Source organism: Trematomus bernacchii, unplaced genomic scaffold (genome assembly GCF_902827165.1).
Source record: "Trematomus bernacchii unplaced genomic scaffold, fTreBer1.1, whole genome shotgun sequence".
In the NCBI taxonomy this organism is placed as follows: Eukaryota; Metazoa; Chordata; class Actinopteri; order Perciformes; family Nototheniidae; genus Trematomus; species Trematomus bernacchii.
The window spans coordinates 5486892-5512128 of record NW_022988050.1 but is presented as its reverse complement, the minus strand read 5'-3'; the positions used below and the strand labels follow the sequence as shown (position 1 = coordinate 5512128).

General features: G+C 37.8%; 1 protein-coding gene across 50 annotated transcripts in view; it reads right to left on the bottom strand.

The window, feature by feature from the left end:
- Positions 1–628, bottom strand: part of LOC117473764 (alpha-tectorin-like) — a 38113-nt gene extending 37485 nt beyond the window's left edge. For 49 of the 50 annotated variants that reach the window (XR_004555057.1, XM_034119583.1, XM_034119609.1 and 46 more), the window contains exon 1: positions 558–612. The gene's annotated coding sequence lies outside the window, so the exon portion shown is untranslated. Of the gene's footprint in view, positions 1–557 lie in introns of all 50 variants that reach the window. The other variant, XM_034119579.1, reaches the window with a different exon arrangement.
- Between the last annotated feature and the right edge of the window lie 24609 nt (positions 629–25237).

Here is a 25237-nt window from a genome sequence, read left to right as displayed (position 1 = left end):
TTATGGAAGGCATTACTTTCATTTTGTCAATTTCTTCAAAGCTGTGTGTGTATTATGTTTCATTGAAATTACTATATTAAAATATTATCAATATTTTTTAAGTCCTATTGTTCCAGATCCTCAGATGTGCATCATTTTTTATGTAAGTGTAAGTGCGATAGTTTGAGAAAATGGCGCAAATGTAAAAAATTAATTAAATGAAATTATTAAATTAGTTAATTAAAGAAGACATTTCTTGACATTTTAAATAAAATATGGATTTGCAATAAGATTAGGAATTGGTTCTTCGTTCTTTTCATGAATATGTTACGATAGTTGTGCTACTAGCAAATGGCACCTTTGTGTCTCAGCAAAAAATACTAATAATAAAATCAACATTCTTACAAAATATTATTTCTCAAGGAAATTCCTGCCATAAGTTAGAAATCAAAACCCCTTTTTAAAAAGTATGGTTGTATAGCACAGTACAGTACAGTATAGTATTGTACACTATATAAATATCAGTATGTGGCTTGAAATAAAAAAAGAATCTCATTAATACAAAATAAATATATTACCTGTTTAGATGTTCGCCTGTGGTTGTTCAGCGCTCATCTATGCGAGACATCCGTGCTGCAACGATACTTAAATCAAAAAAGTTGGCAGAGTCCCATAAATATGTGGTTTGACAAGTTACAAGTGATATTCCTGTAACTTGTCACCTATTCTAATTGCTTCCTCATACCAAGTGAACCAAACAATCCATTGTTCTTTAACAATAATAAAGATTATCAGATTCTGTTCAGCAGAAACAAAAAGGTTATATATTTCACCAAAAATCTTGAGTATACAGAGTAAGCTGCACTTCAATATAACGTGTTTATGTAAAGGGAAATGCCTCGAAGCATAATTGGTCACCATTAAAAACACATGAACTAATTGATAATGCTATACAAATGGTACAAATTCCATCTTGAGGAAAACTATCCAGTGTCTTTTGAAGCAACTTGCTTTTTGAGGTTCTCCCTTTCCTGTAGTGTGTTGTATAGGTTTTTGTGCATGTAAATGGTCTGCAAAGGCTAAAATCCTGCCTCAAACTTCCCCATTGGACTCTTTAGTTTACTTTTGTGCCATAGAGACATCACTATTTAACAATCGCGCTTCTATTGGCTAGCGCTCCAACACATTGTACGTGTTAGGCTAAAAAAATAAAGAGCTTTTTGAACATTAAAGCATGGAAACATGTCACAGGAGTAGAGGCACAAAATACAAATATGCCCTTTGATATTAACTCGTTGCTAAGGAGGATCAAGAAAGAGAATGGAAAAGAGGTTAAAACTAAAAAGAAATCTTAATAATGAAAATGTTTCCACACAAATCATAATGTTTTGCAAATTATTTGGCGGCAAATATTGAATTTACATTTACACCCTTTAATATTTTATTTGGGCTTTTAGATGTAGACCACACACAGTTAATAAATACAACTATTCTTCTGGCTAAAATACATATTTTTAAAAGTCAATCAAGGAGTAATCTTAATTTAAGGTGTTTGAAGAGTAGATTAAAAATACAATTTCTTTTGGAAAAAATGATTGCCAAAAATATAGTGATGATTTATTAAAAGACTAAAACATGTAATTTAAAAATGTGATAAATGTACTTAGGATGCTATGAAATAAATTATGTGCATCCGTGTGACACTAAAATTAATTCTTAAAACACAGATGTTGAATAAATACTGTTGCATATCTAGACATCTACGTGCTGTACCTTTAAATATATATATATTCCTCTATATTATACTTATATTCCTTTGTTTTTTATCAGGGTTTTACATTTTAGTCTATTACTTTTTGTTTTTTTGAAAGTTACATAGTTGGTTGATCAATCCAATCAGTCACTGCCTCACCTAAAAAAACAAAGCATTCATTTCCTTACATGGAAGGGAGAACCCAAAAGGCGTGATTCAGTATGACGAGGAAACTATTGTTAATCAAAAACAATATCTTGCCAACAATGTTTATGTGGCTGAACATTTGGCAGCCCTTTTAAGTTTTGACAGATGAGGAGCGGCACAATAGTTTGGAAATATGCTAGTCATCTGCGTCCTATTATCTTCGATTACCCTGCTTATTGACTGCAAGCAGAAACAATAATCACAAATAATAAGCACAAACGCGATTAAGATGATGATGATAAAGTCTGTCATCATGGCTTACAACTGGGACAGAATTGACTTCAAATGTAAAAAAAGGGATTTACAGCTGTCATGTTATCTATCTAGCTTAATCATCGGGGAAATGGATATAGAGTCATTTAAAAAGTAAACAAACTGATAAGATCTGTAATGCCTCTGTAGATGGTGGAATGCCACGAGGAAGCAGTTCAAGTGTTATTATAATCATCTTTAATCATGGGATGTTTTACATACTCTGTAAAGGCTGGTCAAAGAAGTGTGGCTGGTTGTTCCTGGGGTTTCCAGTAAAAATAATATTGTAAATCCATTTATAAAAGTTTCTCACTATCAAATACATTTAAAATCAATTAAATGTATATGCTTGACGATTGAATATCTCTGCATTGCATTAAGGAAAAGAATACCAGCTATATGCCGTGAGCTGATCATCGAGCCTTCATTGTAACAGTCGCGGGTATACTATGTGTGTGGGGAGTGTTGCAGTAGAACATTCCACTGTAGCGCCCGGTACCTTAATGGGAAACCCTACATGTTTGAGCACCCTCATGAAACGTCAAGCTACCGCACAGCACCCTCAAAAGAAAATCTCTGGCGCCGCCACTGTGGGCTAAGCCCCTAATGTTTCCAGGTCCAGGAAACGCCCCTGGCGGAAGGGTCAGAATTTGGCATAAACAACATGAAAGCATGGATCCATCCTGCCTTGTATCAACGGTTCAGGCTGGTGGTGGTGGTTAAAGGTGTGGGGGATATTTTCTTGGCATACTTTAGGTCCCTTTATACCAGGGCCGGCCCTAGACTTTTGGGGGCCCTAAGCGAGCTTTGGCTTGGGGGCCCCCCTCACTCTAGCGCGTTCTCACTACACACAACACGGAACCAACTTTTGTCTTATGATGTTAGCATAAGCACACATATTGTATAAATAAGCATGTAAACACCGTGGACCTAACCTCCTCTAGTGGGGTCCGGGGCATGCTCCCCCGGGAAGATTTATTTTTGAATATTGAAGTTAAAAGCATCAATCTGGTGCACTTTGAGAGCAACATTAAGAGATCTATGGATACATCTCTCAACACCCATATGAAACAGAACTGTAAACAGATTTTTCTTTATGGATATTTTACAAATCACTTAAACTGTATTCTTGTTTTGTCATATAGTATTTCATAACTGTTTTTCATTTATTCTCTCTGGCTGTCCATCTCATAATGTTCATATAGAAACTAGCTGTCAATAGGAATATCATTCAGAAGAATTATAATTTCATGCAAAAATCTGTCACAAAAAGAGATTGCACATTTTAATTCAGGTGTTGTTATGGCAACGTCAGTGGCCAAACAGCCACATTTACTGCTGCAAATACGTTCAAACATGCTGTCGACACGTAAAGCAGTGGCAACTATGCCACCATTTCAGCTGACTTTTTCTCAGAAATACTGTCACATAACATCCATATATTTCAGTGCTAGGTTGATGCTTAGCTAAGCTAACTATTACAACTTTAACTGACAGGACTCAGGATCAACTGTGTACTGTAAGGTAGCTTCTAGCTTCATGTCGAACAGTAAGTCAACATTTCCCAGAGAGCTTTCTTTGAAATCACCAGGTAACGCTAAAAAACATTACATTTAGATTGTATGACAAAGTGTTTATTTAATATATCCGGCTAGCTATAGCTACTTGCTAACGGTTTAGCTTACCCCCGCGATTCAAAGTGACGTCAACGTAGCTGTAATGTATGCTTTGCTTACATGTTCACATGACTTGGAAGTTTACTTACATTTACATACCTTGTTTACCTGGCTCAAGTGGTGGCTCTGGGGTTGTTGTGTGAGCCACCACTTGACAATTTTCGACTTTTTTAAGAAAAAATGTTCTTATGTCCATCTTCAAAAACTCTGAGTCCGACTGACAGTTTATTTTAAACATTGTCACAGCTCACAGGATAGGTACCTGTCAGCCAATAAGACAGATGTTTATTTCCATTCAACTCTCTGGTTGGTCTGGTGTCTTGCCTCTGTTGCATTCACTGAACACGGGAAATTAAAATCCTGCCGTCCTCTCTAGTGTCATGATGAGGTTCAGGTAAAGCACGGTTAATGTATTATATTATTGACTCAATAATATAATACATGACTTTGAGAGTAGGCAATCTAGGCCTATTAACACAATTAATTAAACATACTTACAGGGTTGCCAACTTTGGGTACCTGGCTGGAGTGAGATTTTGATATCATGGGTTTAATTCGGTTTAATTACACATATGCGCACGAAATGACTGCTATCGTGTCAGCAGCGGGACCTTAGCATATAGGATATATATACAATATATACAAATACACAATAATGGACACAGACTATAAAGGGCACACAGTTTCATTCACTAATGAAAGTCAAACATGTTTGTTTCCACTGTTTTATTGTGTGCCTGTCGCGATAAGCAATTAATTGACTTATCGTACGATAAATAAAAATGAACTCGATAACTTTTCTGACCTCGATAAATTGCCATTTACATGAGGATGTGACTAGCAGTTTGAAAGGATGTACTTGAATTATAATTATATATTATCATTATGTCAGTGGTCTAAAATGGTCATACAACGGTGCCGACAATATTATCGTTTATCGCAATAATTTCCGGGAAAATGTATCCAACAAAATGAATTATCGTGAGAGGCCTATACATGAAACACACACACACAAACAAATCTCCAGACTTACTCCAAACTGCCAAATATATTAATTAACACACTCTCACTCTCATATACTCTTTGACTCTATTTTGGCCTAGTAGAACAATAAGCAGCAGACTTTTACTTTTTTATCATTTCTACTGGATCTTAGATCTGCGCATGGGCAATACGGGTCGGCAGTTGCGGCTCCAGAGTATTTTTGTTGTGTAATCTATGGTAGGACTAACCCATAGTGGTGGGGCTCAAGTCAGTATTTGCAATGTAATTACATACACGCTCCCCCCGACAGTGAAACGCCACGCGTGAGGTTTAGATTATTTCCCTGTGTCAATCCAAATTGAACTGTATGAAATAAAAAGGCACATTTGTCTTGTAGTAAATAAAAAGGGCGACCTGGAGCCAATCCTGCAATTTCCCCACAAGTGAAAGAGTTGACATGCTGAAAACCCAACCCCTGCGGGGGGGTCTGGGGGGATTCTCCCCCAGGGGATTTTTTGAAATACTAACATAAAATACACATTCTGGTACTCTCTTGAGAAGAAAAATAAATACATCTATTACTACACGACATATTTAAAAAAATGAATGCCATTTTAGTTTTTTGTTACTTTGTTCTGAAAGCTGAACCTGCTGCTCCTCACAGAGAGAAGAGGGAAGAGGCTGTGTGAATTACTTTACATTGTGGATAAGGGTGGATAGCCCCCATTGTTCTGTGTGTCAAAATGAAAGACAGCCCACACACCTATCAATCATCAAACCGTGGGGTCTTATTTCATTACGTGTTGATTTCTATCAACAAGTAATGTTGTATCGATGTATAGAGATGTACTACCGCAAAAGTATTCTCCGTCCGGACTTCCTGCAACAACACCACGCCGTTATCGTGATTCTGATTGGCCAGAAGACATTATCAAAGATGTTCTATTGAGAAGACAATCACTACGTGACAAAAGTTTTCAAAACCGTTTCTAGTCTTCGTATTCTTGTTTTTGGCGTGAGAATAATTTGGGCAGCGTGAGAGCGTGAGATTGAGAGTGAAAGCGTGTGTCACACGCCAGATGCGTGAGAGTTGGCAACCCTGTACTTATCACGGCAACGGTGTACTGATATATATTTTTTTTTTTTTTGCTAGGGGGCCCCTTAGTGGCTGCGGGGCCCTAAGCGGCAGCTTATGTCGCTTAATGGGTCGGGCCGGCTCTGCTTTATACTAGAAGTGAGTATCGTTTAGCTCAAATTATCTCAAACTGGTGTAATGAACATGACGATGAGTTCAATGAACACTCAAATTACCTCCACAGTCACCAGATATCGATCCAATAGAGCACCTTTTGGATGTGGTGGAACGAGAGATTGGCCTCATGGATGTGCAGCCAACAAATCAGCCGCAACTGCGTGATGCTATCAGGTCAATATGGAGTGTTTCCAGCACCTTGTTGAGTCTATGCCACGAAGAATTAAAGCAGATCTGAAGGAAAAAGAGGGTCCAACCCGGTACTAGCAAGGTGTACCTAATAAAGTGGACGGTGAGTGTATATAGAATATATCACCTATAAGAATACAGATGTTGAGAGAGAGATTTAAAAAAATTCATAATAACCTGTCAAAGTGTGAGCTTTAGGGTCATGCTGGGATGAGTCTCTGACCTCACCTCGATGATGGATGGGTTTGCAATGCTGCAGGAAATAAACAACATTACAGAGTTTCATTGATGCATTTACAGAAGTAGTGATGACTGAAGATCACTGAAGAGAATAGGATTATTTTACCAATCTCAGTAAAACACACAGACACAATAGCATGCGTCTTCAGTCCAGATTCTTACTGATTATACATCTCAAAGCGATTCTTCATGTGTCTGCCTGAATGTGTATTTCTGCATCCTGTGATAGCCTTGTGAATGACTGGTGACCCACGCTTCCGCACTGGTCAGTTTAAGATTATGGAGAGTGGGAGGGTGGAAAGATAATACGTCAAATGTTATAACTTTTTTTTTACTTTAATACTTTTTTATGCATGTAACATATGTAACATATGTAACATCAAGCTGTCTGTGGGTCTTTTGCTGCTGTAACAACGCAAATGTCCCCTCTGTGGGAGGTATTCTGATTCTGATTCTCAAAATCCACAAGTCGACCTGGCAGTGCAGGTAGATGGATGGAAAACTATTAAAAGGAAAATCTGTGTGGATTTGTCGTTCTAAACCCTTGATACGGCAGTTAAAATGTTGCCGGGCTAACTGGGAAATATATTGATATTAAATCGATGTCATGATACGAAACTTGACAGAGGTGGAAAAAGAGAGACTTCCATTTACCTGGAAGGATGACAGAAAAAGACAAAGATAGAGGCACTTATTGTGAGCTATGCTTGCATTACACAGAGATAGAAAGCTATTTATCTAACTTTGTTTTAGTTTACCTTCACCTTTTGTTCTCCATCCTGATAAACACACTACCTTGTGGATTTGAGAGGTATTTATTTATATCTTGAAATAAATATCAAGTCGCTTCTTCCTATTATTGACTTTGAAATGGAAGTGTAAATCTTTGCTAATCAGCACCAGGTGATTTAAGGCACACCTGATGGCAATTAATGTCTGAACTAGTTTGATGAAGCAATGTCTTGTTTGACTTTAGTAATCTCGATGATATTCAAATAGCAGCTTTTATGGGGTGTATTTATTAAAATGTTAACATTTCCCATTGAACCCTTTTTTATCTACTTTTTGTATACACCATGCAAGTAACTTTAAGTCACAAGTTATCGAAACCCTACTATATCTTAACCTCTTCTACACCGCACCCCCGATACCGGGGGGAAAAACGTGTCATCTGCAGGAAACAGCGTCTGAGGGCATCTTAATATTCAATAAACTATGAATGTTTTATATCCATGTAATGGGAAGAAACTCAGCTAACTGATCATTTTTATTTATTTTTTCAAAAAAAAACACAAAGCTAGCGCTGGGTCTATGAATTAGCCACGAGCGAAAAAATGCTAACGGCGTTTTGCACAGAAACTCACTCATAACACCCTTATTACTTATCGTAGCTGCACGTCCAACCCATCGATTAGATCGTGAGAATACACCGAATCGATCGGTACGTACATCATCACTCCATGATAAGAACTCGCGACTTTATAAACAAAAACAGACATCAAAACATGTGGCGCTAGGTAGCTAAAAACGCTAACATGGCTTACCTGTGTCGTTGTCTGGTCAAAAGTGGTCTTCAAGGCATTCAAATGATAAAAACGCTGCTGAAGTTAATCCATAGGTTAATCCAATGTGTCTGTGTCCCTTTGAAATGATTTCTGATAATCCATAAGCAATAAACCTGCTTTTCCGTTTCCAGATGTCAGAGCGAGAGATAGGTTTGCTCTGATGCAAACCTGCATGCGCAAAGCCCCCACCTTTTTTTGTTAATATGTGTGTGTATGTGAAAATCCCCCTTCGATTCTATTGGCTCTAACGGTAAAAAAGAGATGTCAATCACCAAAATCGACCAATGGGTTCCAGAGAAACGGTAAAAACGCCCATTTCAAACCCAAATCACCTCAGAGGTGGAGTGTTTTTTGCTAAACCTCTCTAAAAAGGTCAAATGTCACTTGTTTTGCATCAATCTTGATACAGGGTACTTATTATATGTTGTACTTTGGATTCCTAAAGCTTTTAGTCTACCTTACCATCATCCAAGGGTAGTTTTCACTATAAGTAAATAATAATTTTTGGACGGACACTATAATTTACAGTTTTTTATTATGTTCAATCTGAATTTTCTTTAAAATAAAAAACATCTATATTGATTCTGACTTTTCTACATCCAACTCCCAGGTTTATCATTACTTTGAGAAAAAAGATTATTAATGTAACCCTTTTAGAAGGGAAGATATGGTCATTTGTTCTGGGAATGTCATTTTCGAGCCTGAGACCTGAAAAACAGGCTCAGGGTGAAGGACGCAAATATTTAGGAATGTGAAGGCTGACCTCTTTGTGAAAACTCTTTTGTTCCGAGGCACTGTTGTTAAGTTTCTGTTTTGTTTCTCAACAATCACCTGATAAAGTATTAATGAAAAATCTCAGGTAATTAACGTTTGTGTTCCAGGTTTCTAACTATAGATCACCCGTCATTAACTTGGTCTTTCAAGTGCATCACAAGTGAGGCAATTATCTAGATCAGCGGTGCCCAACCTTATTCAACTCAGGGCCCACTTAAGAATCAATAATGTTTTTGCGGCCCACATTCAACCATAAACAATACGGAGGCTAAATACAGTTATGATTGGTCAATTCAGAACATGTGAGACGTTGTAAATCCAGTAGAACAGACCGCTGTCAAGGACTGTAATGACCATTGCAAAGCAGGATCAAGAAAGAGAAAGGAAAAGAGGTTAAAACAAAAAAGAAATCTTAATAATGACAATGTTTCCACACAAATCCTAATGTTTTGCAAATTATTTGGCGGCAAATATTGAATTTACATTTACACCCTTTAATATTTGATTTGGGCTTTTAGATGTAGACCGCACACAGTTAATAAATACAACTATTCTTCTGGCTAAAATACATATTCTTAAAAGTCAATCAAGGAGTCATCTTAATTTAAAGTGGACCTATCATGCTATATCTGAATAATATAGTGTAGGACCATACCTATATAAGGCATAATTATACTTTTTTTTTTTCAAAATACCAAACAGATCATGCATTTCAGCCATGCCTCATTTTGCTCAATTTGACCATTTCTAGCTCTGTTTTTGCAAGGGCAGATTCAGTGAGAACAGCACTATCTACTGGCCTGGCATATGTACTACAGCGTGCGTCTCCAGCACTTTCGAACGGCAATGGCCGTGGCTGTCTCCTCCTGATTGGTGGAGTTGGCCCAATAGCCGTAGCGCCACTGTCCTGACGTCAGGACAGTGTTCAAATCTGGATCAGTTTTTATCAGATCCGTTGCAGCCCCTTTTTTAGAGATTTGGGTATGGAGGAAAATAGCAGCTTTTATGGGGTGTATTTAAAGTTATGATTGGTCAATTCAGAACATGTGACACGTTGTAAATCCATTACAACAGACCGCTGTCAAGGACTGTAATGACCGTTGCTAAGGAGGATCAAGAAAGAGAATGGAAAAGAGGTTAAAACTAAAAAGAAATCTTAATAATGAAAATGTTTCCACACAAATCATAATGTTTTGCAAATTATTTGGCGGCAAATATTGAATTTACATTTACACCCTTTAATATTTTATTTGGGCTTTTAGATGTAGACCACACACAGTTAATAAATACAACTATTCTTCTGGCTAAAATACATATTTTTAAAAGTCAATCAAGGAGTAATCTTAATTTAAGGTGTTTGAAGAGTAGATTAAAAATACAATTTCTTTTGGAAAAAATGATTGCCAAAAATATAGTGATGATTTATTAAAAGACTAAAACATGTAATTTAAAAATGTGATAAATGTACTTAGGATGCTATGAAATAAATTATGTGCATCCGTGTGACACTAAAATTAATTCTTAAAACACAGATGTTGAATAAATACTGTTGCATATCTAGACATCTACGTGCTGTACCTTTAAATATATATATATTCCTCTATATTATACTTATATTCCTTTGTTTTTTATCAGGGTTTTACATTTTAGTCTATTACTTTTTGTTTTTTTGAAAGTTACATAGTTGGTTGATCAATCCAATCAGTCACTGCCTCACCTAAAAAAACAAAGCATTCATTTCCTTACATGGAAGGGAGAACCCAAAAGGCGTGATTCAGTATGACGAGGAAACTATTGTTAATCAAAAACAATATCTTGCCAACAATGTTTATGTGGCTGAACATTTGGCAGCCCTTTTAAGTTTTGACAGATGAGGAGCGGCACAATAGTTTGGAAATATGCTAGTCATCTGCGTCCTATTATCTTCGATTACCCTGCTTATTGACTGCAAGCAGAAACAATAATCACAAATAATAAGCACAAACGCGATTAAGATGATGATGATAAAGTCTGTCATCATGGCTTACAACTGGGACAGAATTGACTTCAAATGTAAAAAAAGGGATTTACAGCTGTCATGTTATCTATCTAGCTTAATCATCGGGGAAATGGATATAGAGTCATTTAAAAAGTAAACAAACTGATAAGATCTGTAATGCCTCTGTAGATGGTGGAATGCCACGAGGAAGCAGTTCAAGTGTTATTATAATCATCTTTAATCATGGGATGTTTTACATACTCTGTAAAGGCTGGTCAAAGAAGTGTGGCTGGTTGTTCCTGGGGTTTCCAGTAAAAATAATATTGTAAATCCATTTATAAAAGTTTCTCACTATCAAATACATTTAAAATCAATTAAATGTATATGCTTGACGATTGAATATCTCTGCATTGCATTAAGGAAAAGAATACCAGCTATATGCCGTGAGCTGATCATCGAGCCTTCATTGTAACAGTCGCGGGTATACTATGTGTGTGGGGAGTGTTGCAGTAGAACATTCCACTGTAGCGCCCGGTACCTTAATGGGAAACCCTACATGTTTGAGCACCCTCATGAAACGTCAAGCTACCGCACAGCACCCTCAAAAGAAAATCTCTGGCGCCGCCACTGTGGGCTAAGCCCCTAATGTTTCCAGGTCCAGGAAACGCCCCTGGCGGAAGGGTCAGAATTTGGCATAAACAACATGAAAGCATGGATCCATCCTGCCTTGTATCAACGGTTCAGGCTGGTGGTGGTGGTTAAAGGTGTGGGGGATATTTTCTTGGCATACTTTAGGTCCCTTTATACCAGGGCCGGCCCTAGACTTTTGGGGGCCCTAAGCGAGCTTTGGCTTGGGGGCCCCCCTCACTCTAGCGCGTTCTCACTACACACAACACGGAACCAACTTTTGTCTTATGATGTTAGCATAAGCACACATATTGTATAAATAAGCATGTAAACACCGTGGACCTAACCTCCTCTAGTGGGGTCCGGGGGCATGCTCCCCCGGGAAGATTTATTTTTGAATATTGAAGTTAAAAGCATCAATCTGGTGCACTTTGAGAGCAACATTAAGAGATCTATGGATACATCTCTCAACACCCATATGAAACAGAACTGTAAACAGATTTTTCTTTATGGATATTTTACAAATCACTTAAACTGTATTCTTGTTTTGTCATATAGTATTTCATAACTGTTTTTCATTTATTCTCTCTGGCTGTCCATCTCATAATGTTCATATAGAAACTAGCTGTCAATAGGAATATCATTCAGAAGAATTATAATTTCATGCAAAAATCTGTCACAAAAAGAGATTGCACATTTTAATTCAGGTGTTGTTATGGCAACGTCAGTGGCCAAACAGCCACATTTACTGCTGCAAATACGTTCAAACATGCTGTCGACACGTAAAGCAGTGGCAACTATGCCACCATTTCAGCTGACTTTTTCTCAGAAATACTGTCACATAACATCCATATATTTCAGTGCTAGGTTGATGCTTAGCTAAGCTAACTATTACAACTTTAACTGACAGGACTCAGGATCAACTGTGTACTGTAAGGTAGCTTCTAGCTTCATGTCGAACAGTAAGTCAACATTTCCCAGAGAGCTTTCTTTGAAATCACCAGGTAACGCTAAAAAACATTACATTTAGATTGTATGACAAAGTGTTTATTTAATATATCCGGCTAGCTATAGCTACTTGCTAACGGTTTAGCTTACCCCCGCGATTCAAAGTGACGTCAACGTAGCTGTAATGTATGCTTTGCTTACATGTTCACATGACTTGGAAGTTTACTTACATTTACATACCTTGTTTACCTGGCTCAAGTGGTGGCTCTGGGGTTGTTGTGTGAGCCACCACTTGACAATTTTCGACTTTTTTAAGAAAAAATGTTCTTATGTCCATCTTCAAAAACTCTGAGTCCGACTGACAGTTTATTTTAAACATTGTCACAGCTCACAGGATAGGTACCTGTCAGCCAATAAGACAGATGTTTATTTCCATTCAACTCTCTGGTTGGTCTGGTGTCTTGCCTCTGTTGCATTCACTGAACACGGGAAATTAAAATCCTGCCGTCCTCTCTAGTGTCATGATGAGGTTCAGGTAAAGCACGGTTAATGTATTATATTATTGACTCAATAATATAATACATGACTTTGAGAGTAGGCAATCTAGGCCTATTAACACAATTAATTAAACATACTTACAGGGTTGCCAACTTTGGGTACCTGGCTGGAGTGAGATTTTGATATCATGGGTTTAATTCGGTTTAATTACACATATGCGCACGAAATGACTGCTATCGTGTCAGCAGCGGGACCTTAGCATATAGGATATATATACAATATATACAAATACACAATAATGGACACAGACTATAAAGGGCACACAGTTTCATTCACTAATGAAAGTCAAACATGTTTGTTTCCACTGTTTTATTGTGTGCCTGTCGCGATAAGCAATTAATTGACTTATCGTACGATAAATAAAAATGAACTCGATAACTTTTCTGACCTCGATAAATTGCCATTTACATGAGGATGTGACTAGCAGTTTGAAAGGATGTACTTGAATTATAATTATATATTATCATTATGTCAGTGGTCTAAAATGGTCATACAACGGTGCCGACAATATTATCGTTTATCGCAATAATTTCCGGGAAAATGTATCCAACAAAATGAATTATCGTGAGAGGCCTATACATGAAACACACACACACAAACAAATCTCCAGACTTACTCCAAACTGCCAAATATATTAATTAACACACTCTCACTCTCATATACTCTTTGACTCTATTTTGGCCTAGTAGAACAATAAGCAGCAGACTTTTACTTTTTTATCATTTCTACTGGATCTTAGATCTGCGCATGGGCAATACGGGTCGGCAGTTGCGGCTCCAGAGTATTTTTGTTGTGTAATCTATGGTAGGACTAACCCATAGTGGTGGGGCTCAAGTCAGTATTTGCAATGTAATTACATACACGCTCCCCCCGACAGTGAAACGCCACGCGTGAGGTTTAGATTATTTCCCTGTCTCAATCCAAATTGAACTGTATGAAATAAAAAGGCACATTTGTCTTGTAGTAAATAAAAAGGGCGACCTGGAGCCAATCCTGCAATTTCCCCACAAGTGAAAGAGTTGACATGCTGAAAACCCAACCCCTGCGGGGGGGTCTGGGGGGATTCTCCCCCAGGGGATTTTTTGAAATACTAACATAAAATACACATTCTGGTACTCTCTTGAGAAGAAAAATAAATACATCTATTACTACACGACATATTTAAAAAAATGAATGCCATTTTAGTTTTTTGTTACTTTGTTCTGAAAGCTGAACCTGCTGCTCCTCACAGAGAGAAGAGGGAAGAGGCTGTGTGAATTACTTTACATTGTGGATAAGGGTGGATAGCCCCCATTGTTCTGTGTGTCAAAATGAAAGACAGCCCACACACCTATCAATCATCAAACCGTGGGGTCTTATTTCATTACGTGTTGATTTCTATCAACAAGTAATGTTGTATCGATGTATAGAGATGTACTACCGCAAAAGTATTCTCCGTCCGGACTTCCTGCAACAACACCACGCCGTTATCGTGATTCTGATTGGCCAGAAGACATTATCAAAGATGTTCTATTGAGAAGACAATCACTACGTGACAAAAGTTTTCAAAACCGTTTCTAGTCTTCGTATTCTTGTTTTTGGCGTGAGAATAATTTGGGCAGCGTGAGAGCGTGAGATTGAGAGTGAAAGCGTGTGTCACACGCCAGATGCGTGAGAGTTGGCAACCCTGTACTTATCACGGCAACGGTGTACTGATATATATTTTTTTTTTTTTTGCTAGGGGGCCCCTTAGTGGCTGCGGGGCCCTAAGCGGCAGCTTATGTCGCTTAATGGGTCGGGCCGGCTCTGCTTTATACTAGAAGTGAGTATCGTTTAGCTCAAATTATCTCAAACTGGTGTAATGAACATGACGATGAGTTCAATGAACACTCAAATTACCTCCACAGTCACCAGATATCGATCCAATAGAGCACCTTTTGGATGTGGTGGAACGAGAGATTGGCCTCATGGATGTGCAGCCAACAAATCAGCCGCAACTGCGTGATGCTATCAGGTCAATATGGAGTGTTTCCAGCACCTTGTTGAGTCTATGCCACGAAGAATTAAAGCAGATCTGAAGGAAAAAGAGGGTCCAACCCGGTACTAGCAAGGTGTACCTAATAAAGTGGACGGTGAGTGTATATAGAATATATCACCTATAAGAATACAGATGTTGAGAGAGAGATTTAAAAAAATTCATAATAACCTGTCAAAGTGTGAGCTTTAGGGTCATGCTGGGATGAGTCTCTGACCTCACCTCGATGATGGATGGGTTTGCAATGCTGCAGGAAATAAACAACATTACAGAGTTTCATTGATGCATTTACAGAAGTAGTGATGACTGAAGATCACTGAAGAGAATAGGATTATTTTACCAATCTCAGTAAAACACACAGACACAATAGCATGCGTCTTCAGTCCAGATTCTTACTGATTATACATCTCAAAGCGATTCTTCATGTGTCTGCCTGAATGTGTATTTCTGCATCCTGTGATAGCCTTGTGAATGACTGGTGACCCACGCTTCCGCACTGGTCAGTTTAAGATTATGGAGAGTGGGAGGGTGGAAAGATAATACGTCAAATGTTATAACTTTTTTTTTACTTTAATACTTTTTTATGCATGTAACATATGTAACATATGTAACATCAAGCTGTCTGTGGGTCTTTTGCTGCTGTAACAACGCAAATGTCCCCTCTGTGGGAGGTATTCTGATTCTGATTCTCAAAATCCACAAGTCGACCTGGCAGTGCAGGTAGATGGATGGAAAACTATTAAAAGGAAAATCTGTGTGGATTTGTCGTTCTAAACCCTTGATACGGCAGTTAAAATGTTGCCGGGCTAACTGGGAAATATATTGATATTAAATCGATGTCATGATACGAAACTTGACAGAGGTGGAAAAAGAGAGACTTCCATTTACCTGGAAGGATGACAGAAAAAGACAAAGATAGAGGCACTTATTGTGAGCTATGCTTGCATTACACAGAGATAGAAAGCTATTTATCTAACTTTGTTTTAGTTTACCTTCACCTTTTGTTCTCCATCCTGATAAACACACTACCTTGTGGATTTGAGAGGTATTTATTTATATCTTGAAATAAATATCAAGTCGCTTCTTCCTATTATTGACTTTGAAATGGAAGTGTAAATCTTTGCTAATCAGCACCAGGTGATTTAAGGCACACCTGATGGCAATTAATGTCTGAACTAGTTTGATGAAGCAATGTCTTGTTTGACTTTAGTAATCTCGATGATATTCAAATAGCAGCTTTTATGGGGTGTATTTATTAAAATGTTAACATTTCCCATTGAACCCTTTTTTATCTACTTTTTGTATACACCATGCAAGTAACTTTAAGTCACAAGTTATCGAAACCCTACTATATCTTAACCTCTTCTACACCGCACCCCCGATACCGGGGGGAAAAACGTGTCATCTGCAGGAAACAGCGTCTGAGGGCATCTTAATATTCAATAAACTATGAATGTTTTATATCCATGTAATGGGAAGAAACTCAGCTAACTGATCATTTTTATTTATTTTTTCAAAAAAAAACACAAAGCTAGCGCTGGGTCTATGAATTAGCCACGAGCGAAAAAATGCTAACGGCGTTTTGCACAGAAACTCACTCATAACACCCTTATTACTTATCGTAGCTGCACGTCCAACCCATCGATTAGATCGTGAGAATACACCGAATCGATCGGTACGTACATCATCACTCCATGATAAGAACTCGCGACTTTATAAACAAAAACAGACATCAAAACATGTGGCGCTAGGTAGCTAAAAACGCTAACATGGCTTACCTGTGTCGTTGTCTGGTCAAAAGTGGTCTTCAAGGCATTCAAATGATAAAAACGCTGCTGAAGTTAATCCATAGGTTAATCCAATGTGTCTGTGTCCCTTTGAAATGATTTCTGATAATCCATAAGCAATAAACCTGCTTTTCCGTTTCCAGATGTCAGAGCGAGAGATAGGTTTGCTCTGATGCAAACCTGCATGCGCAAAGCCCCCACCTTTTTTTGTTAATATGTGTGTGTATGTGAAAATCCCCCTTCGATTCTATTGGCTCTAACGGTAAAAAAGAGATGTCAATCACCAAAATCGACCAATGGGTTCCAGAGAAACGGTAAAAACGCCCATTTCAAACCCAAATCACCTCAGAGGTGGAGTGTTTTTTGCTAAACCTCTCTAAAAAGGTCAAATGTCACTTGTTTTGCATCAATCTTGATACAGGGTACTTATTATATGTTGTACTTTGGATTCCTAAAGCTTTTAGTCTACCTTACCATCATCCAAGGGTAGTTTTCACTATAAGTAAATAATAATTTTTGGACGGACACTATAATTTACAGTTTTTTATTATGTTCAATCTGAATTTTCTTTAAAATAAAAAACATCTATATTGATTCTGACTTTTCTACATCCAACTCCCAGGTTTATCATTACTTTGAGAAAAAAGATTATTAATGTAACCCTTTTAGAAGGGAAGATATGGTCATTTGTTCTGGGAATGTCATTTTCGAGCCTGAGACCTGAAAAACAGGCTCAGGGTGAAGGACGCAAATATTTAGGAATGTGAAGGCTGACCTCTTTGTGAAAACTCTTTTGTTCCGAGGCACTGTTGTTAAGTTTCTGTTTTGTTTCTCAACAATCACCTGATAAAGTATTAATGAAAAATCTCAGGTAATTAACGTTTGTGTTCCAGGTTTCTAACTATAGATCACCCGTCATTAACTTGGTCTTTCAAGTGCATCACAAGTGAGGCAATTATCTAGATCAGCGGTGCCCAACCTTATTCAACTCAGGGCCCACTTAAGAATCAATAATGTTTTTGCGGCCCACATTCAACCATAAACAATACGGAGGCTAAATACAGTTATGATTGGTCAATTCAGAACATGTGAGACGTTGTAAATCCAGTAGAACAGACCGCTGTCAAGGACTGTAATGACCATTGCAAAGCAGGATCAAGAAAGAGAAAGGAAAAGAGGTTAAAACAAAAAAGAAATCTTAATAATGACAATGTTTCCACACAAATCCTAATGTTTTGCAAATTATTTGGCGGCAAATATTGAATTTACATTTACACCCTTTAATATTTGATTTGGGCTTTTAGATGTAGACCGCACACAGTTAATAAATACAACTATTCTTCTGGCTAAAATACATATTCTTAAAAGTCAATCAAGGAGTCATCTTAATTTAAAGTGGACCTATCATGCTATATCTGAATAATATAGTGTAGGACCATACCTATATAAGGCATAATTATACTTTTTTTTTTTCAAAATACCAAACAGATCATGCATTTCAGCCATGCCTCATTTTGCTCAATTTGACCATTTCTAGCTCTGTTTTTGCAAGGGCAGATTCAGTGAGAACAGCACTATCTACTGGCCTGGCATATGTACTACAGCGTGCGTCTCCAGCACTTTCGAACGGCAATGGCCGTGGCTGTCTCCTCCTGATTGGTGGAGTTGGCCCAATAGCCGTAGCGCCACTGTCCTGACGTCAGGACAGTGTTCAAATCTGGATCAGTTTTTATCAGATCCGTTGCAGCCCCTTTTTTAGAGATTTGGGTATGGAGGAAAATAGCAGCTTTTATGGGGTGTATTTAAAGTTATGATTGGTCAATTCAGAACATGTGACACGTTGTAAATCCATTAGAACAGACCGCTGTCAAGGACTGTAATGACCGTTGCTAAGGAGGATCAAGAAAGAGAATGGAAAAGAGGTTAAAACTAAAAAGAAATCTTAATAATGAAAATGTTTCCACACAAATCATAATGTTTTGCAAATTATTTGGCGGCAAATATTGAATTTACATTTACACCCTTTAATATTTTATTTGGGCTTTTAGATGTAGACCACACACAGTTAATAAATACAACTATTCTTCTGGCTAAAATACATATTTTTAAAAGTCAATCAAGGAGTAATCTTAATTTAAGGTGTTTGAAGAGTAGATTAAAAATACAATTTCTTTTGGAAAAAATGATTGCCAAAAATATAGTGATGATTTATTAAAAGGCTAAAACATGTAATTTAAAAATGTGGTAAATGTACTCAGGATGCTATGAAATAAATTATGTGCATCCGTGTGACACTAAAATTAATTCTTAAAACACAGATGTTGAATAGATACTGTTGCATATCTAGACATCTACGTGCTGTACCTTTAAATATATATATTCCTCTATATTATACTTATATTCCTTTGTTTTTTCTCAGGGTTTTACATTTTAGTCTATTACTTTTTTTTTTTTTTTTAAAGTTACCTAGTTTGTTGATCAATCAAATCAGTCACTGCCTCACCTAAAAAAACAAAGCATTCATTTCCTTACAGGGAAGGGAGAACCCAAAAGGTGTGATTCAGTATGACGAGGAAACTATTGTTAATCAAAAACAATATCTTGCCAAAAATGTTTATGTGGCTGAACATTTGGCAGCCCTTTTAAGTTCTGAGTAATTTAAAAAGTGAACAAACATCATGATAAGATCTGTAATGCCTCTGTAGATGGTGGAATGCCACGAGGAAGCAGTGAAAGTTTTATTAATATCATCTTTAATCATGGGATGTTTTACATACTCTGTAAAGGCTGGTCAAACAAGTGTGGCTGGTTGTTCCTGGGGTTTCCAGTAAAAGTCTTCAGTGCAAAAATAATATTGTAAATCCATTTATAAAAGCTTCTCACTATCAAATACATTTAAAATCAATTAAATGTATATGCTTGACGATTGAATATCTCTGCATTGCATTAAGGAAAAAAATACCAGCTATATGCCGTGAGCTGATTATCGAGCCTTCATTGTAACAGTCGCGGGTATACTGTGTATGTGCGTGTGGGGAGTGTTGCAGTAGAACATTCCACTGTAGCGCCCGGTACCTTAATGGGAAACCCTACATGTTTGAGCACCCTCTATGAAACGTCAAGCTACCCCACAGCAGCCTCAAAAGAAAATCTCTGGTGCCGCCACTGTGGGCTAAGCCCCTAATGTTTCCAGGTCCAGGAAACGCCCCTGGTGGAAGGGTCAGAATTTGTCATAAACAACATGAAAGCATGGATCCATCCTGCCTTGTATCAACGGTTCAGGCTGGTGGTGGTGGTTAATGGTATGGGGGATATTTTCTTGGCCTACTTTAGGTCCCTTTAAACTAGAAGTGAGCATCGTTTAGCTCAAATGATCTCAAACTGGTTTCATGAACATGACAATGAGTTCAATGAACACTCAAATGACCTCCAGAGTCACCAAATATCAATCCAATAGAGCACCTTTTGGATGTGGTGGAACGAGAGAGATTTAAAAAAAATACACAATAATAACCTGTCAAAGTGTGAGCTTTAGGATCATGCTGGGATGAGTCTCTGACAACACCTCGATGATGGATGGATTTGCAACGCTGCAGGAAATAAACAACATTACAGAGTTTCATTGATGCATTTACAGAAGTAGTGATGACTGAAGATCACTGAAGAGAATAGGATTATTTTACCAATCTCAGTAAAACACACAGACACAATAGCATGCGTCTTCAGTCCAGATTCTTACTGATTATACATCTCAAAGTGATTCTTCATGTGTCTGCCTGAATGTGTATTTCTGCATCCTGTGATAGCCTTGTGAATGACTGGTGACCCACGCTTCCGCACTGGGCAGTTTAAGATTATGGAGAGTGGGAGGGTGGATAGATAATACGTCAAATGTTTTTTTTAACTTTAATACTTTTTTATGCATGTAACATATGTAACATCAAGCTGTCTGTGGGTCTTTTTCTGCTGTAACAACGCATATTTCCCCTCTGTGGGAGGTATTCTGATTCTGATTCTCAAAATCCACAAGTCGACCTGGCAGTGCAGGTAGATGGATGGAAAACTATTAAAAGGAAAATCTGTGTGGATTTGTCGTTCTAAACCCTTGATACGGCAGTTAAAATGTTGCCGGGCTAACTGGGAAATATATTGATATTAAATCGATGTCGTGATACGAAACTTGACAGAGGTGGAAAAAGAGAGACTTCCATTTACCTGGAAGGATGACAGAAAAAGACAAAGATAGAGGCACTTATTGTGAGCTATGCTTGCATTACACAGAGATAGAAAGCTATTTATCTGACTTTGTTTTAGTTTACCTTCACCTTTTGTTCTCCATCCTGATAAACACACTAAATATCAAGTCGCTTCTTCCTATTTTTGACTTTGAAATGGAAGTGTAAATCTTTGCTAATCAGCACCAGGTGATTGAAGGCACACCTGATGGCAATTAATGTCTGAACTAGTTTGATGAAGCAATGTGTTAAAAGTCTCATTTTAAATGTAATTCTTTAATCAAAGTCTGTACCAGAATCACTGTGTGCTGTAAGTTTGACACAGGAGAGAAGAGCACTACTGGAGAGAAGAGAAGCATTGCTGTTCACGAGGTATCTTCAGTTGTTTTTGTACTATATCCCAATTCATAAGAAGGATGTAGAGTTCACATCAACTGATCAAAGTGCTTTCTTTTCAGGATCTTTTCAGAGACAGTAAGCCTGCTTCTTACATGTGCCCCAAATGAGAACAAACTTTAAAACCAATCCAATCTATAGCACATTTAAAAAACAGAGGGCTTCACAATGAACATAACATTATAATAAAATATAATATTACAAGAATAGATAAAAGGCACACATAAGAATAGATAAAAGGTGCATAAGAATAGATAAAAGGCACACATAAGAATAAATATATGTTGTGAAATGCACACTATTAGGGGTGGAACCAGGGGCGTCGCCTGGACCTGAAAACATTCGGGGCTTAGCCCACAGTGGCGGCGGCACTACAGTGGCATTTTTCACTGCAACACTCCCCACACGCACACACACAGTACACCCGCGACTGTTACAATGAAGGCTCGATAATCAGCTCACGGCATATAGGCAGGGGTAAAGTGGTATTTTTTATGAGTGGGGGGCTCACCTCCTCTAGGGGGGTCTGGGGGGATGCTCCCCCGGGAAGATTTTTTTTTAAATATTGAAGTTAGATGCATCAATCTGGTGAACTTTGAGAGCAAAATGAAGAGACCTATGGATACCTCTCTCAACACCCATATGAAGCAGAACTGTAAACAGATGTACTTTTTCTTTATGGATATTTTACTAATCACTCCCCTTTTAAACTCTATTCTTGTTTTACTGCCATATAGTATTTCATAACTGTTTTTCCTTTATTCTCTTATTTTTTTTATAACTATAATGATCATATGAAGGTGTGCCGCGGAAATAATCTTTTGAATAATTTGTGACCAAACCGTTTGAGACCCACTGAGATAACTTACTAAAGTTAACTATCTAAACACTCAGAGAGTCCTTTAGCTCACCTGAGTCTCTCAGTCTGAGAGGAGAGGACTCTCCTCCAGCTTCTTGTGGAACAAACAGCTCCATGTGTCCGTTAGTGCAGCTAGCTAACCAGATGCTAACAACACCCCTCCCTCTCTCTCTCTCTCTCTATCACTGTGCGCTATTGCCACACACACACACAGAGCCGAGCTTGAATGACACAAGCACACGTTTATTTCCATGCAACTCTCTGATTGGTCTGGTGTCATGCCTCTGTTGCATTCAATGAACACGGGAAATTACAGTGCTGCCGTCCTCTCTTGTGTCATGATGAGGTTCACGTAAAGCACGGTTAATGTATTATATTATTGAGGGAGAATTGTCCGGGGCTACAGAAAAAACATCCGGGGCTAAAGCCCCGGATGCCCAGGCCAGGCGACGCCACTGGGTGGAACAAACACATATTTTCATTATTGATTGATGTGGCAATTGTTTGTTTTTTAAAATTATACTTTTCAAATATAAGGCACATGCAACAGACAATAAAAGCATACAAATAGGTAGAGCTCAGACTGACTCGAAAGCGAGGGAAAAGAGGTGGGTCTTAAAACCAATGGTGCGTTCGTGTTTAAGTCAAACGTTTTTCTGGGTTTCGGGAGCCTTTTAGATATCCAGGTGCTTTCGAGAGCATAGTGGATTTTAAACCTTTTCCGTCAACTTAATAACTAGTTCTTAAGGGGCTTCATGTTAGTTTAAATAATGTGGAATTTGAAGGATGCAATTGCTCGGATAAAACACAGCACATAAACTGAGACTATCTGCATTACAGATCAGTGTGGGAGTTTAAAGGCGTGAGACGTGTGTGATGAGTTTTGAAGTGTATAACATATTTTAGATATTTCTGGAAGTTCCTTGTTTGGGCAGGCCCCTTCCTTCTTTAAATGTTCGTCCCTGATGTGTACGGTAAAACACGCACACATCAAGTTGACACTTCATCAGATACACCTAGCTTAGTACAAACTGCATCAATCATTATATTGACCTGCAGGTGAGCTTTATTGCATTAAACAGGGAAGTGAGCTTGTTTATTAGCTTACCTGTTGAAGTTGTAACACACAAAGGGAAATCATATTTGGAGTCCACATCTGTTGCCTTTCTACCATCTTGAACCATTCTCCTCTGACCTCTGGCATCAACAAGGCATTTTGGCCCAGGAAGAAAAAAAGACAGATTTAAAGTGTTTTAAAAAAAGAAACACCATTTTCTTGATAGGTGTGTTTTTCTGTTTGTTTGTGTTGACATTTGAATTTACATGGTAACATAAATGCGTTAGTGTAGTAAATTGTGCAACAAAACAATAATTCCAGTATAATAAACACAGACAGTCAGTCAGTTAAGTATTGCATAAATGTGGACTCCAAATATGATTTCCCTTTGTGTGTTACAACTTCAACAGGTAAGCTAATAAACAAGCTCACTTCAATGCAATAAAGCAGTTTTTAATAAGCTAGGTGTGTCTGATGAAGTGTCAACTTGATGTGTGCGTGTTTTACCGTACACATCAGGGACGAACATTTAAAGAAGAAAGTGGGCCGCCCAAACAAGGAACACTTCCAAAAATATCTAAAATATGTTATAAATGCAGTCCTTCAAAACTCATCACACACGTCTCACGCCTTTAAACTCCCACACTGATCTGTAATGCAGTCTCAGTTTATGTGCTGTGTTTTATCTGAGCAATTGCATCCTTCAAATTCCACATTATTAATTAACATGAAGCCCCTTAAGAACTAGTTATTAAGTTGACGGAAAAGGTTTAAAATCCACTATGCTCTTGAAAGCACCTGGATATCTAAAAGGCTCCCGAAACCCAGAAACACAAACCAACAATCAATACGGAAGTGCTGCTAAGTTTATTATATGATCATATGATCAAAATGATCGTATTGATGAAGACAAAACAGTTCCTTTTTAAAGCGTCTGTGTATCTTCTTGTCAGTTTTCTGGTCTCTTGTATTACAGGTTAATGCATTAGGCTTATGATGTACAGATTATGTATTAGTAATCATTACCTTTATGTGTTTGAGTATCAACTGCGAAGAGTTTTTATTAAGGCTTATGGTAATCAGGAAACTCGTTTTTTTTGTTTTAACTTGAACACACTTGTTGCTCTGATGCACAGCTAACAGGAAAGTGCTGATAGCTTTCCAAAATCTGTCCCGATCTGAAATAGATACCCTTTTATTCCGCTTCCTTATCGTAACTCTGTCCTTAGAAACTTAATGCAACTAAACAAAACCATGCAACATGACCTTCGTAACAAGCAAAAGCAGGCTGACAGGAGGCGGGACATTCTCCAGGTGCAAATTCATCCAAATGACCCAAAAATATCAAATCTGCAGCAGGTGAATGAATTAAACTACCTCTACTGGAATCATATCACATGCTTATCTCCACCTTTATGAGGCAAATTAGGAGTTTAAATGATTCAGGTTGTTATTTTGATAAAAAATATGTTTACACTATTAGGTGACTTCATGTAATCAAGTGTCGATGGAGTTACAGGAAGGCGGCGGCTGCAGAGATCTCTGATGTGCCAGGTGGCCGTCAGTCACGTCTCTGAGTTGGTTCAGAGCCACACGCTGGAATTCATTTAAGCCACTTAGAAAAAACAATGCAAGAAAGGCTTGATGATGGATTGTCACTTCGTGCAGCCTCCGCCCTTAATCTGCCTTTGTTGATGACATTTGTCGTACTTTACTTAATCCCTCTTTATAAAAAACTACAATGTGATCTTTTTTATTCCATTCTTAATATATTTTAGTGCATGCTATGACTTTAATGTTTAAAATGAAACTATTCTTTGGCGTCTACAACATTTCTATTCAATATTATGATATACTATGCTTTGATTTTTTTACATGCTAAACTCTGAACCTTTTTACGACCTTTT